This window comes from Malus sylvestris, chromosome 9 (genome assembly GCF_916048215.2).
Source record: "Malus sylvestris chromosome 9, drMalSylv7.2, whole genome shotgun sequence".
Taxonomy (NCBI): Eukaryota; Viridiplantae; Streptophyta; class Magnoliopsida; order Rosales; family Rosaceae; genus Malus; species Malus sylvestris.
Genome location: NC_062268.1, coordinates 20,261,881 through 20,275,046, shown reverse-complemented (window position 1 = coordinate 20,275,046; position 13,166 = coordinate 20,261,881). Strand labels below are relative to the sequence as shown.

At 39.4% G+C, this 13,166-nt stretch overlaps 1 long non-coding RNA gene across 1 annotated transcript; it reads right to left on the bottom strand.

Moving 5' to 3' along the window:
* Positions 1-236: 236 nt before the first annotated feature.
* LOC126634043 (uncharacterized) lies at positions 237-11,830 on the bottom strand. The gene is made up of 2 exons (XR_007627166.1): positions 11,712-11,830; positions 237-335 (listed from the first exon to the last, which is right to left on the bottom strand). It is a non-coding gene; the product is annotated as an uncharacterized LOC126634043 (long non-coding RNA).
* Positions 11,831-13,166: the final 1,336 nt, after the last annotated feature.

The window sequence follows — 13,166 nt, the reverse complement described above, 5'->3', positions numbered from 1 at the left end:
ATTAAACTTAACGCGATTGTTTATAAGCGACCTCCACTACTTATGAATATAAGTTTGTAACGATTATGTGAAGCTTTCTTATATTCTAGCATCGGATTTATGCATGCCAATTAAGTGTCGACCCTTAATCAACAAATACAAATAAGTTATCAATCAAATAGTTAAGCCAATTGCATTCACGATTAAAAAGTTCATAACTGGAATTTATCAAATCATATTGCACACATAATCATGGCTTTGAAATCACCCCTAGCCAAGAGGGGTTTAGCCACTCATGTTCACAACAAAACGAAAGATAATGAATTTAAACATAGTAAATAAAGAACGAGTTACACCTAGAATGCTTCAACACTCAAGCTTGAATATCCAAGAGTCCTTCTTTCTTTCTTCACTCAAGGCACAAGGTTAGGTGTAAGGTTTGGATGGTGATTTGTATGGAAGTGTTTGAGAGAATAAATGGATGTTTATGGATGAAGGTTGTATTGAAATGGGGATGAATGATCAAGGAAAAACTGAACTCTATGGCTGCCACACATACTTCCTTTTATAGAGGAAGTGCACGGCAATGGAGGGGAAAATGGTGGTATGTGCAATGATTCAAGGGTGAAAATGAAGTAATGATGCAAAGCATGGGGGGTAAAATGGAAAGGTGTTGCAGCAATGAGTGCATGGAGTGGTGTTGAAATGATTCAAAGGTGAAAGTGAAGTGATGATGCAAAGCATAGGGGGTAAAATGGAATGGTGTTGCAGCTATGAATGCAAGAAGGGAACATGAATGATTGTGCACATGGTAGAGAAAGGAAAGGGAGGTGGAATGGTGCAAAAATGAGTCAAAGGTGCAGGTTGAGTCGTGATGCACGACATGGGATTCCAAAGGCGGTGGATGGTGCATAATGAGTGCATGTAGTGGAGGTAAAAGTTGTATGAAATCTTATGGGTGAAGGGGACAAGGTTGGTACACGGCAAGGAGGGATAGTGAGTGTAATGGTGCATGAAATAAGTGCAAGAAATTTGGTGCATGAAGGGGACAAGGGTGATTATGTATGGCATGGGTGGAAAGGTGAGTAAATGGTGCATCAATGAGTGCAAGGAGGTGAAAGGATATTGTGCACATGGTAGATAAAGGAAAGGAAGTGGAATGGTGCAGCAAATGAGTGCAAGGAGGGAACATGGATGAATGTGCACGGCATGGGTGGAAATTGGAGTGATTTATGGCAGAAAATAGGAAAGGGATGGCTCCCTTGCACGGCAAGGAAGAGAAATGGTGAAGGATGGTATGGCTTGGACTTTTAGGGCAGGTTTAGGATTTGTAGAACATGTAATGAAATGTCCCAAAGTATTTAGGAACCCTTCGTGTGACTGAATCTTTGGTAATTTAGGATTAGGAAAGGTAACGACAAGATAAGGCAAGTTTGACTAGTCTTTCCTCATTCTTAATGGTTTCCTTGTCTTCCTTGGTCCTCAATTTATTTTCTTCCTCTCCTTGGCACATTCCTAGCTTCTTTAGATCTTTAATTTCGTCCAACCACTTTGCTCCATGCATGTGATATCCATTCCATGCCCAAAACTGCTCCAAAAGGCACCAAAATGCACTTCTCTGCCTTTTTAACCCTTTGTACCTACAACCATACAAAAATGGCTTGAAATACTAAATCAACTAAGAAATAACAACATAAATGCACAAGAACAAGCTAACTAAGTCGCATAAATACGCTCCTATCAAATTCCCCCACACTTAGCTTTTGCTAGTCCTCGAGCAAAACATAACAAATGAAACAAACAAAACATAACCTAGACCTTCCAACATTTGCCTCAGGGATTTTTAATGAAACATGACATGCCAAAGATCACCACTCACATAGATCTAAGCAATCCTTACCCTCGAGCACACTTAATCATAGTCACCATTCACTAGCTCACATTTAATCAATTAACACAACATTTTGTAGTAACATGCCTTAGAGAATTCCCTCAATTCCTTACTAGATACACTCTTATTTTCACACAAGAATTTCTAACTACATTCCCTATACTAGTTATATGTGAGAAGATTGATGTAAACATGAAAACTAGTACTCACATATGTGTTTCAACAAAGAAGCAATTTCTGGAATTATTAATTCATGTATATATATGATCTCATGAATGGAATGCTACTACGTAGAAGTGAGAACCAATGATATCATATGCTCATACCAATTTCAAACTCCACATATTGAAACACACAACACTCAAGATGGAAGTCAAAGGTTGTAACGGGGTTAAGGGTGTTGGCTAACAAAGAAAGGTAAAGGTAAACAAACGTTCTTAAAGCAATAGTGAGCAAAGTAATATTTTGACACTTAGAGTTCACTTTTTGTATGTAAAAATCTACTTAAACACAAAGGGGAAGTTCATGCAACACTTAGGGTCAAATTCCAATTTTTGGACCCTTTCTTCAACAATCAACACTGAGTTCATTCTCACTTATTTTCAACTCTTTCTCTTTCTTTTCTATACTTTTCAACTCTTTTTTTTAATTTATTTATTGCTGTGCCCTATGGCACACAAAACATACACTTTGAAACATTTCCCCCATACTTGTTTTCTGCAATAATGTTACCAAAAAGGAATTCCTTCTAATTCATGCTCCACTATACTTCAAGAACAAGGGTATGGAAAGTCCTAATCTAGGCTAGGTAGGAATAATGTGGTTAACAAAGAAAGTAGGCTAAATAAAGCTCAAAGGGGTTAAAACCTACAAAACAAATGACAAAGGTGGATTCGGCAATTTTGCTTTGGTTCACTAAACAACTTCATCTTGAATATGTGTTATGCAAATCAATGTCATGCTTTGAATGAAATGGGCATGAGTTCTAGTATTTAGATCTATAATGATGAAATGCATTCTAAGTAGCAACTAAGCAAAGAATAATGAGATCATGCAACGACATTAGAAAACAAGACTGCATAGATTAATAACTCTCCAAATAAGTCTCTCAGGGATGTAGCGTTAGTTTGAGTTCCTTCCTTCAAGCATATTACAACAACTGATTTTTTTTTCTTTTGTGATTGCATGTGAATTCATAAACTATAACTACAACCAAGCATAAACCAAAGAGTATATCAAACTTCCATCCATGTTTGTAACTTTCTTTAATAGTCATGCACTTAAAAACCAAATCCTCATTATTGTGTTGGAAGGTACCTTAAGACACAAACAAACAAAAACAACTCAATTTGGCTTTTTCAAAACAATTTTTCAAATTTTTATCAAATTTTCGAATTTTTATGTCAAAACACACTACAAACACTTAAAAACAGTGAAAAACAACATTGTAAGTGATAGGTGAATAAAACCGACGAAATTGCATAAAAACACTTTTTTACCCCCCCACACTTAAATCAAACATTGTCCTCAATGTTGCAAGCATAGACTTACACTCAAACAAGCAAATAACATAACTAATAAAACATGACAAGTATGGCAAAGTAAAAACAAGACAGAGTAGAGTTTAAGAATGCAAATCTGGTTATGGAGATAGATGATCTTGTTGACTTTCCACAACTTTGATCTAACTAATAAAACATGACAAGTATGGCAAAGTAAAAATAAGACAGAGTAGAGTTTAAGAACGCAAATTTGGTTATGGAGATAGATGATCTTGTTGACTTTCCACAACTTTGATCTCGAACTGGTTTGGAATTCTGAGCGAGGAATATGAGAGTTCCTTGGTTTCAAATCAGACTCCTTTTGCTGGGTTGATTTGATTGTGCAGTCTGCATTCTTCTATGCTTGTTTCTTCTGCATGGCAGGCAGGCACGAGGTAGAGATGATGGTCTGTTTCCTTTTTCAATCTTTCCAAGTGTCGACCATTTGCTTTCTTTCTCCTTGTCCCTAGCTGAGGATGAATTAGCACATTGTCTCCACATGCTTCGAGGTATCATTTTCACTTCCCTTATCTGTTCTCCAGGCAGATGTGGTATCTTTTCAGGAAGCATAAGATGTTGAATATGAGTACTCGAGAGCAATTCTAGGTAAGCAATCGGGAATGTGTTCCAAGCAGTTGGTTGCAGATCGGAAGATTGATACCAAGTGCTGGCTGATTGCTTTCTTTCTCCTTGTTCCATAGGTGAAAACAAAGACAAGGAGAAGGACAGGGAGAAAGCATGATATGAGATACTCTTACTTTCAACCTTCATGATATGAAATACTTTTGCTTTTGATGAGTTGTTTGCAGAGGTACCCCAGGGAATAAGGAACCATGAGTGGCTCGAAAGGTTTCTTTGGGAAGGCATTCTCGAAGATGAAGAGAGGTTATGTATATCTGCCTTGCTATGGAGGGTGAAGGTTGACATTTATATGAATTAATAACAGGTACTATTCTTTCACTCTTGTTGGCAACCATTGGATGATTGAACAATAAACTTCACGTGCTTTCTACTTCACCAGAAATCTTCGACCGATTGCCCGAAATTTCCGTAAGACTGAGTGTGCATGTGACAGGTGATGAAACGTCTGAAAAACAAGTGCCTCTTCGATTTCTGAGATCGGTGCTTCGACAAACTGCCTGTGATTTCTGAAAAGCTAAGTGTGCATGTGACAGGTGCTGACACGTCTGGAAAAAGTAGGCGCCTCTTCGATATCTAAGATCGGCGCTTCGACAAATTATCCGTGATTTTCGCAAAGCTGAGTGTGCATGTGACAGGTGATGACACATCTGAAAAAGCAAGTGCCTCTTCGATTTCTGAGATCGGCCTGTGGTCTCTTAGCAGCCCAGCTTTTAAGAAAGAGGCGTCTCTTCGATTTTTGAGCGGGCGCCTCTTCGATTTCTAAAGCTCCGTCGAGTGCTGTTTTTTATAGAGGCACGCATTATATTTCAAAGCATTCTTGAATTACCACCTGTAGAAATTCCCTTCTTACACTTCTGAAATCTTGATTTGTTTGACCTCTTCTTCAACACCTTAGGAAAATGTCTTGCCCATCTGACCGTCGTATTAACTTGAATGTCGGGGAAGATATTGACATGTCTTCTCCAGATAACATTTGGCATCCGTCATTCGTATCCCCCAATGGTCCTCTTATAGTTGGGGATTCTATAACGATGAACGATACAATTGCTTCGGTGGTGGCCATAAATCTTCTTACTCCTAGAGACACTAGGATACTTTCCAGACGGTCCGACGAGTTGGCTGTTCAGGACTCTCTGGCCTACAGCGTCCGATGTGCAGACTCAATATCAAACATGGGTCAATGCCTTCTTGCTCGATCTCGTCAGGTTGAGTCGTTGATAGCTGAGGTAGCCAGTCTTCGGCAAGAGGTTAGAGTGCTTAGGCACGAGAATAAAAAGTTGCACATGCTCGCCACTAATTACTCAACAAGTATGAAGAGGAAGCTTGACCAGCTGCAGGAGTCCGAGGTTCGGATTCAGAGTGATCATCAAAGGTTTGTTGCATTACTTCAGCGGCAATTTCTGCCTTCGTCATCTGGCGCTTCACCAAGTGTTGAGGCTCTGAAAAATCAATCTCTGGTGCTTCGTCTTTCTAGAGGTTCGTCGAATGCTAAGGCACCACCTGACCAATGAAGGCTCATTCCTGCTTGTTTGCACTTTCTTGTAATTTTCTACCTTTCTACCTAATGTTCCTTTTCCACGAATTGTAATGTAAAAATACCTTGCATACCTATAAATGTTTCAAAAATAAACCCACACCAAAAACAATTAAACAAGCAACAAATAAAAATGACAATCATGGCAAAATAAAAATGCAGAAAAGGGAAGGTTTTTAGGAACACAAAACTAATCGTGGAGCAATTCAAAGATCTTCCTTATTTGAATACATGGGTTGCCTCCCAAGAAGCGCTTGCTTTAACGTCTTGCAGCCGGACGAAACTTCCTTCTAAGCTTGGATAAGGCCCACAGCACTGAGTGGGATTTCTTCCACAATCTGCCCCACATCACTCTCATAGTATAGCTTTAGACGATGCCCGTTCACTTTGAATTCGTCCCTGTTCCTTAAGTTTTTAACTTGGACTGCACCATGGGGAAAACATTAGTGACAACAAATGGTCCAATCCACTTAGAACGTAACTTACCAGGGAACAATCGTAGACGGGAATTGAATAATAGCAATTTCTATCCAATTGAGAATGTTTTTCCCCAAATCATTTTGTCATGAAACGCCTTTGTTTTCTCCTTGTAAATTCGTGCATTCTCATAGCCTTCATTCCGTATCTCCTCAAGTTCATTCAATTGGAGCTTCCTATTCATCCCAGTAGCATCTAAGTCCAAATTGAATGTTTTCATAGCCCAATGCGCCTTGTGCTCCAGTTCCACAAGTAGGTGACACGGCTTGCCATAGATGAGTCGAAATGGAGACATCCCTAGAGGTGTTTTGTAGGCAGTGTGATATGCCCACAGTGCATCATCTAAACGCAAACTCCAATCCTTCCAGGTTGGCCCAACAGTCTTCTCTAAGATTTACTTTATTTCTCTATTCGAAACTTCGGCTTGGCCACTTGTTTGAGGGTGGTATGGCATGGAAACCCGATGCTTGACATTGTACTTTTTAAACAGCGCCTCAATGGTGCGATTGCAAAAATGGGAGCCTCCATCGCTTACGAACACCCTCGGCATGCCAAATCTGGAAAAGATGTTAGCCTTGATAAAATCTACCACCACTCTAGAATCGTTAGTACGGGTGGCTTTGGCTTCCACCCATTTCGACACATAATCAACGGCTAGCAAAATATAAGTAAAACCATATGAGGGCGGAAAGGGTCCCATGAAATCCATACCCTATACATCAAAGATCTTCATATTAAAGATGGGGGTTTGCGGCATTTGGTCCTTGGCACCTATTGTACCTATTATTTGGCATCTATCACAAGTTATGCAAAATGTTCTAGCATCCTTAAACAATGTAGGCCAATAGAAACCACTCTCTAAAACCTTAAGGGCCGTCCTTTGGGTGCCAAAATGACCCCCACATACATAACTATGGTAGAATGCAAGAATTGAATTAAACTTAGAATTGTGCACACATCAACGAATAATATGGTCAGGACAATACTTCCATAAGTATGGATCATCCCACACATAAAATCGTGCATCATTTATGAGTTTATCACGCTTGTATTTATCTAGAGTGCTAGGAACTTGTTTTGTGACCAAATAATTGACCAAATCAGCATACCAGGGCTCACTTACCTCTAGGGACAGCAATTGCTCGTCAGGGAATGTCTCTAGAATGGGTAAGGAGTCCTCTTCGTGCACCAAACGGCTGAGGTGGTTCATTCCCCTTTTTGTCTCTTATTTCAATGTTGAACTCTTGAAGTAGGAGCATCCAACGAATCAGCCTTGGTTTGGCCTCCTTCTTGGTGAGAAGATGCTTCAACGCTGCATAGTCAGAATATACAATCACTTTAGTGCCAAGTAAGTATGAACAAAATTTATCTAAAGCAAAGACAACTGCAAGAAGTTCTTTCTCAGTGGTAGAATAATTCAATTGAGCATCATTTAGGGTTCGGGAAGTGTAGTGGATGACGTGGGGCTATTTGTTCCTCATTTGGCCTAAAACAGCACCAATGGCATAGTCGGATGCATCACACATTAACTCAAATTGAAGGCTCCAATCTGGTGGCATGATGATGGGGGCTGAAGTCAACATGTCCTTGATGGTTTTGAAAGCGGTCTCACACTCCTTGTTGAACTCGAAGGCTACTTCCTTTTGCAGTAAACGACAAAGGGGTTGGGCAATTTTTGAGAAATCCTTGATGAATCTCTTATAAAATCCTACATGGCCAAGAAAAGAACGAACCTCCCTCACCGAAGTGGGAGAGGGTAAGTGACGTACAAGATCTATTTTGGATTTATCAACCTCAATCCCTTTTTCTGATATGATATGCCCCAAAACTATACCTTGTTTTACCATAAAATGACACTTTTCCCAATTCAAGACAATATTAGTTTTGATGCATCATTATAAGATCAAAGTAAGATTATTCAAGCATGCATCAAATGAGTCACCAAAAACACTAAAGTCATCCATAACACTTCAATGATCTTTTCCACAAATTCTAAGAAAATACTTACCATACACCTTTAGAATGTGGCTGGTGCGTTGCATAGCCTAAATGGCATGCGTCGATAAGCAAAGGTACCAAAGGGACATGTGAAGGTAGTCTTTCTTGGTCATCGGGAGCTATCACAATCTGATTATAACCCGAATAGCCATCAAGAAAATAATAAAAAGAATGACTGGCTAACCTTTCAAGCATTTGATCAATAAACGGCAGCGGGAAGTGATATTTTCTTGTTGTAGCGTTGAGCTTCTGATAGTCAATACAAACTTTCCATCCGGTTTAGATTTGGGTGGGCACAAGCTCATTATCTTCATTTTTTACCACAGTGACTCCACACTTCTTAGGAACAACTTGGACCGGAGAGACCCAATGGCTATCAGAAATTTGGAAATCAATACCTTCCCCATCAAATTCCATGGTCAATGTTCTATTGAAAATATTTATCTTTGTACGGGCAGTCTTCATGAATGGTCGGCCAAGTAAGGTGGTAATTGAAGGGAATGGTTCGAGTCTTCCATTTCAAGCACGTAGAAGTCTGCCGGGAAGACTAGGCGATTCACCTGCACTAAAACATCCTCCAAAACACCTTTTGGATACGCATTAGATCTATCAGCCAATTGAATGATCACTCCATCATTTTTTAATTCTCCCAAGTTCATAGATGCATATATTGAATAAGGCACGACATTTATTGATGCACCTAGATCTAACATGGCAGATTCAAAGCGAGTATTTCCTATAACACAAGGAATTGTAAAACTGCTGGGATCTTTGCACTTAGAAGGTAATTTTCGTTGCAACACGGTTGAGCCATTCTCACTTACCCTTACCAGCTCTTTGTTCGAATCCCTATTCCTTGTAGTGCACAGCTCCTTCAGGAACTTAGCATACTTGGGGACTTGTTTAATTGCATCTAGAAGTGGAATGTTGACTTGCACCTTTCTGGATGTGTCAAGGATGTCTTTGTCACTCTCATCCTTCTTTGATTCCACAAACCTATAAGGAAAGGGTGCATTGGGTGGAATGGAATTAGAAGTCATGTAATTTGAACCCAACTTACCTTTGGTGGTCGAATTAGGGTGTGTAGGTGGCTGCGGCAAAGATTGCTCAATCCTTGTCGTGGGCAAGCCTTGTTCCTTCTCCTCAGATTGCATATTTCCGTCCTCTTTTTTATTGGATTTAGATAGGTTAGGATCAGATCTAACTTCTTTTCCACTTCGCAAGGTGATGGCTTTGGCAGATTCAAAGCCTCCCTTTGGATTCACATCCGTCGAACGAGGTAACTTACCTTGTTCTCTACTAAATTGCCCCATGAATTCAGCCATTTGTCCCACTTGTCTCTTCAATTCAGTCACCTCTCGAGCTTGATTTTACACTTCCTTGGCGTAATTGTGCATATCTTTGGCTTGATTTTCCTGACCATTCGCCAACGTAGTTAATAACTGAATAACTTGAGCATTATCAAAAGAAGAACCTGAGTTATTTTGGGCAGATTGTGTTTGGGATTGTGTTGGTGCATACGACCTTTGGTAGAATCCCGGAGGTTGCTGTCTGAATGCACTTTGTTGTTGGGTTTCTTGGGGCTCCCTCAATTTGAAATTTGGATGATCTTTCCAACCTGGATTGTATGTATTCGAGAACGGATCATTCCTTGGTTGGTTTTGACTCCCAAAACCCACGACGTTGGCAGATTCCCACCCTCCGTTCTTGATCAATTGAGGGCACTTATCCATGAGATGTCCATTCATTGAGCACACGCCAAAAGCAGCCACATTTGTACCTTTGGTATTTCAACCACCTGAGAAAAAAGAGTAGTAAGGTTAGCCATTTGATTTTGAAGTTTGGAAACAGCATTTACCTCATTAACTTGTTGCTGCCGTGGGTTGTCTCTTTGACCAACACATTCACATTGTTGAGCATTCAATGCTCGGTTAGCAATTAAGGTCTTGGCAGCCATGGGTGTTTTGTCCACCAAAGCTCATCCCGCTGAGGCCTCTAGCATTTGGCGTTCAATTGGTAGAAACCCTTCGTAGAAATATTGAAGAAGAAGCTCCTCCTTCATTTAGTGTTGTTGACATGAAGCAACAAGGGTTTTAAAATGTTCATAATAAGTGGGAAAGGATTCACCTTGGTTTTGCTAAATGCCACTAATCCTTTTGCGTAGTAGAATGACTCGAGAAGTTGGGAAAAACTTCTCTAAAAATGCTCGTTTCATACTCTCCCATGATGTGACAGTTCCGGGGGCTAGTTCATACAACTAATCTTTAAGATCTGGTGCAGGTTGAGGTGGTTGGGGTTCTTGTTGTGGCCTCCTCTAGCTCTTCTACTTTGTCTTCTTCAAGATCTGGTGTAGGTTGAGGTGGTTGGGGTTCTTGTTGATTCCTTCCTCGTCTCAAAGTTCGTTCAAAATCGTCATCAAAGTCAAGGATGTGCTTATGAACAGGTTGAGAATTTCAAATTATAAACCACCTAAAACAAGAAAACAAGTAAAGTCAACAACTAGGAACAAAAACACATGAAAATAAACAAAAAGAAATAAAAGGGATTAGCAAAATTGCTAATCCCCGGCAACGGCGCCAAAAACTTGATGTGAAAATTCACTTAACACACAAATTACCCTCTTTTGACAATTGTAGTATATGTATAAGTAGGGACCGTTCTGGACCGGGGATTAGGAGGGCTTGCTAGTAACCTCTAAACTGACTCAAAAACATAAAACTAAACCTAAAAACACTTAACAAGATTCACAAGACTCAAAGCAAACTTAAAATACTCAAAACAGCTTAAAACAACCAACAACCAAATAAACTTAAACTAGACACTAGGAATGACTTTGGACAAAAATTGACTTTTACTTGAATCAAAACACTTAAAAACACAGACTAAAACAGGTTTAAAACAATTTGAAACAAGAAAGTACCGGGGGTTTTGATTTGGACGAACTTAGAATAACAAAACAAATTATAACTTAAAAACAGGTTTGAAAATAAATTTAGGAATTTAGAGATGGATGATGGGATAGCTAGAGGCTTTTTCTCCACACATGATATGTATGCAAACAACTCGATTTCCATTTACTACATCATTGAATTATGAACGACAATGCCCCAAATTAACCGTGACATCACTAGTTAACCCTTAGATTTTCCTTGTTTTATTGGATTGGATGACATCATTCCACAACCCAAAACATTCTTCAAAAGGTCTGTACATGACATCATAATAGAGATACAATCAAAGATCATTACATTTAACGACAATCATAAGCATTGACAAAGCACTTGCAACTATGACATCATGTCACTCATGCTAGAATTAAACTTAACACGATCGTTTATAAGCGACCTCCACTACTTATGAATATAAGTTTGTAACGATTATGTGAAACTTTCTTATATTTTAGCATCAGATTTACGCATGCCAATTAAGTGTCGACCCTTAATCAACAAATACAAATAAGTTATCAATCAAATAGTTAAGGCAATTGCATTCACGATTCAAGAGTTCATAACTGGAATTTATCAAATCATATTGCACACATAATCATGGCTTTGAAATCACCCCTAGCCAAGAGGGGTTTAGCCACTCATGTTCACAACAAAACGAAAGATAATAAATTTAAACATAGTAAATAAAGAACGAGTTACACCTAGAATGCTTCAACAATCAAGCTTGAATATCCAAGAGTCCTTCCTTCTTTCTTCATTCACGGCACAAGGTTAGGTGTAAGGTTTGGATGGTGATTTGTATGGAAGTGTTTGAGAGAATGAATGGATGTTTATGGATGAAGGTTGTATTGAACTGGGGATGAATGATCAAGCAAAAACTAAACTCTATGGCTGCCACACACACTTCCTTTTATAGAGGAAGTGCATGGCAATGGAGTGGAAAATGGTGGTGTGTGCAATGATTCAAGGGTGAAAATGAAGTAATGATGCAAAGCATGGGGGGTAAAATGGAGTGGTGTTGTAGCAATGAGTGCATGAAGTGGTGTTGAAATGATTCAAAGGTGAAAGTGAAGTGATGATGCAAAGCATGGGGGGTAAAATGGAGTGGTGTTGCAGCTATGAATGCAAGTAGGGAACATGAATAATTGTGCACATGGTAGAGAAAGGAAAGGGAGGTGGAATGGTGCATAAATAAGTCAAAGGTGCAGGTTGAGTCATGATGCACGACATGGGATTCCAAAGGTGGTGGATGGTGCATCAATGAGTGCATGTAGTGGACGAAAAAATTGTATGAAATCTTATGGGTGAAGGGGACAAGGTTGGTACACGGCAAGGAGGGAGAGTGAGTGTAATAGTGCATGAAATGAGTGTAAGAAATCTGGTGCATGAAGGGGACAAGGGTGATTATGTATGGCATGGGTGGAAAGGTAAGTAAGTGGTGCATCAATGAGTGCAAGTGTTGGAAATGTGCCCTAAAACCAATCATATGATGATACTTTACGGACATTTCACATGTTAAACTAATCTAGTTTAAATATAAAAGGCAAAAGGTTATTGTTTGAGTCGTCTCATATAAATGTTATATGCTTAAACGATAAGTCCAAGAAATATGTAATTAGGAGAATGTGATTTAAACAAGTTTGATTAATGAGACAATTCTCTTTCGTATACATATCCTAAATGTTCCTGATCATAGGATTGCCAATTGAGCATTGACAGTCCGTTAAGATCAGTACATGCTATGTCTTCTCTTAGTGAGAGTGACTAGTCTCGAGTCATTGGTGTGATTGACACCAAGACAAGCATGTAGGTGCTTAATAGCGAATGAGTCCACTGAACATGATCAACGAGGAGTTCTCATACTCATGTCACATGAGAACTCATGGTTGGGATAATGCAAAGTAGTCCTTTGACCTGAGGCATCATAGTTGTCTTGTGGTTAAGTCCTTGATCTTTGATTGTGTTAAAGTCACTCCATTCGAGGGTGTCCACGGCATAGTTGGGGTTAAGCCACTTGGCCATGGAGGCGAGTGAATGCGCAACAAGGGTTCTCTAACCTTCAAACCGTTTGAGGGAGAATACTCTATGATATGATTAAGAATCTCTGGCCAGAGTATGAATGAGATTTAGGAAGTCGTTCCAAATCTCATTCAAGG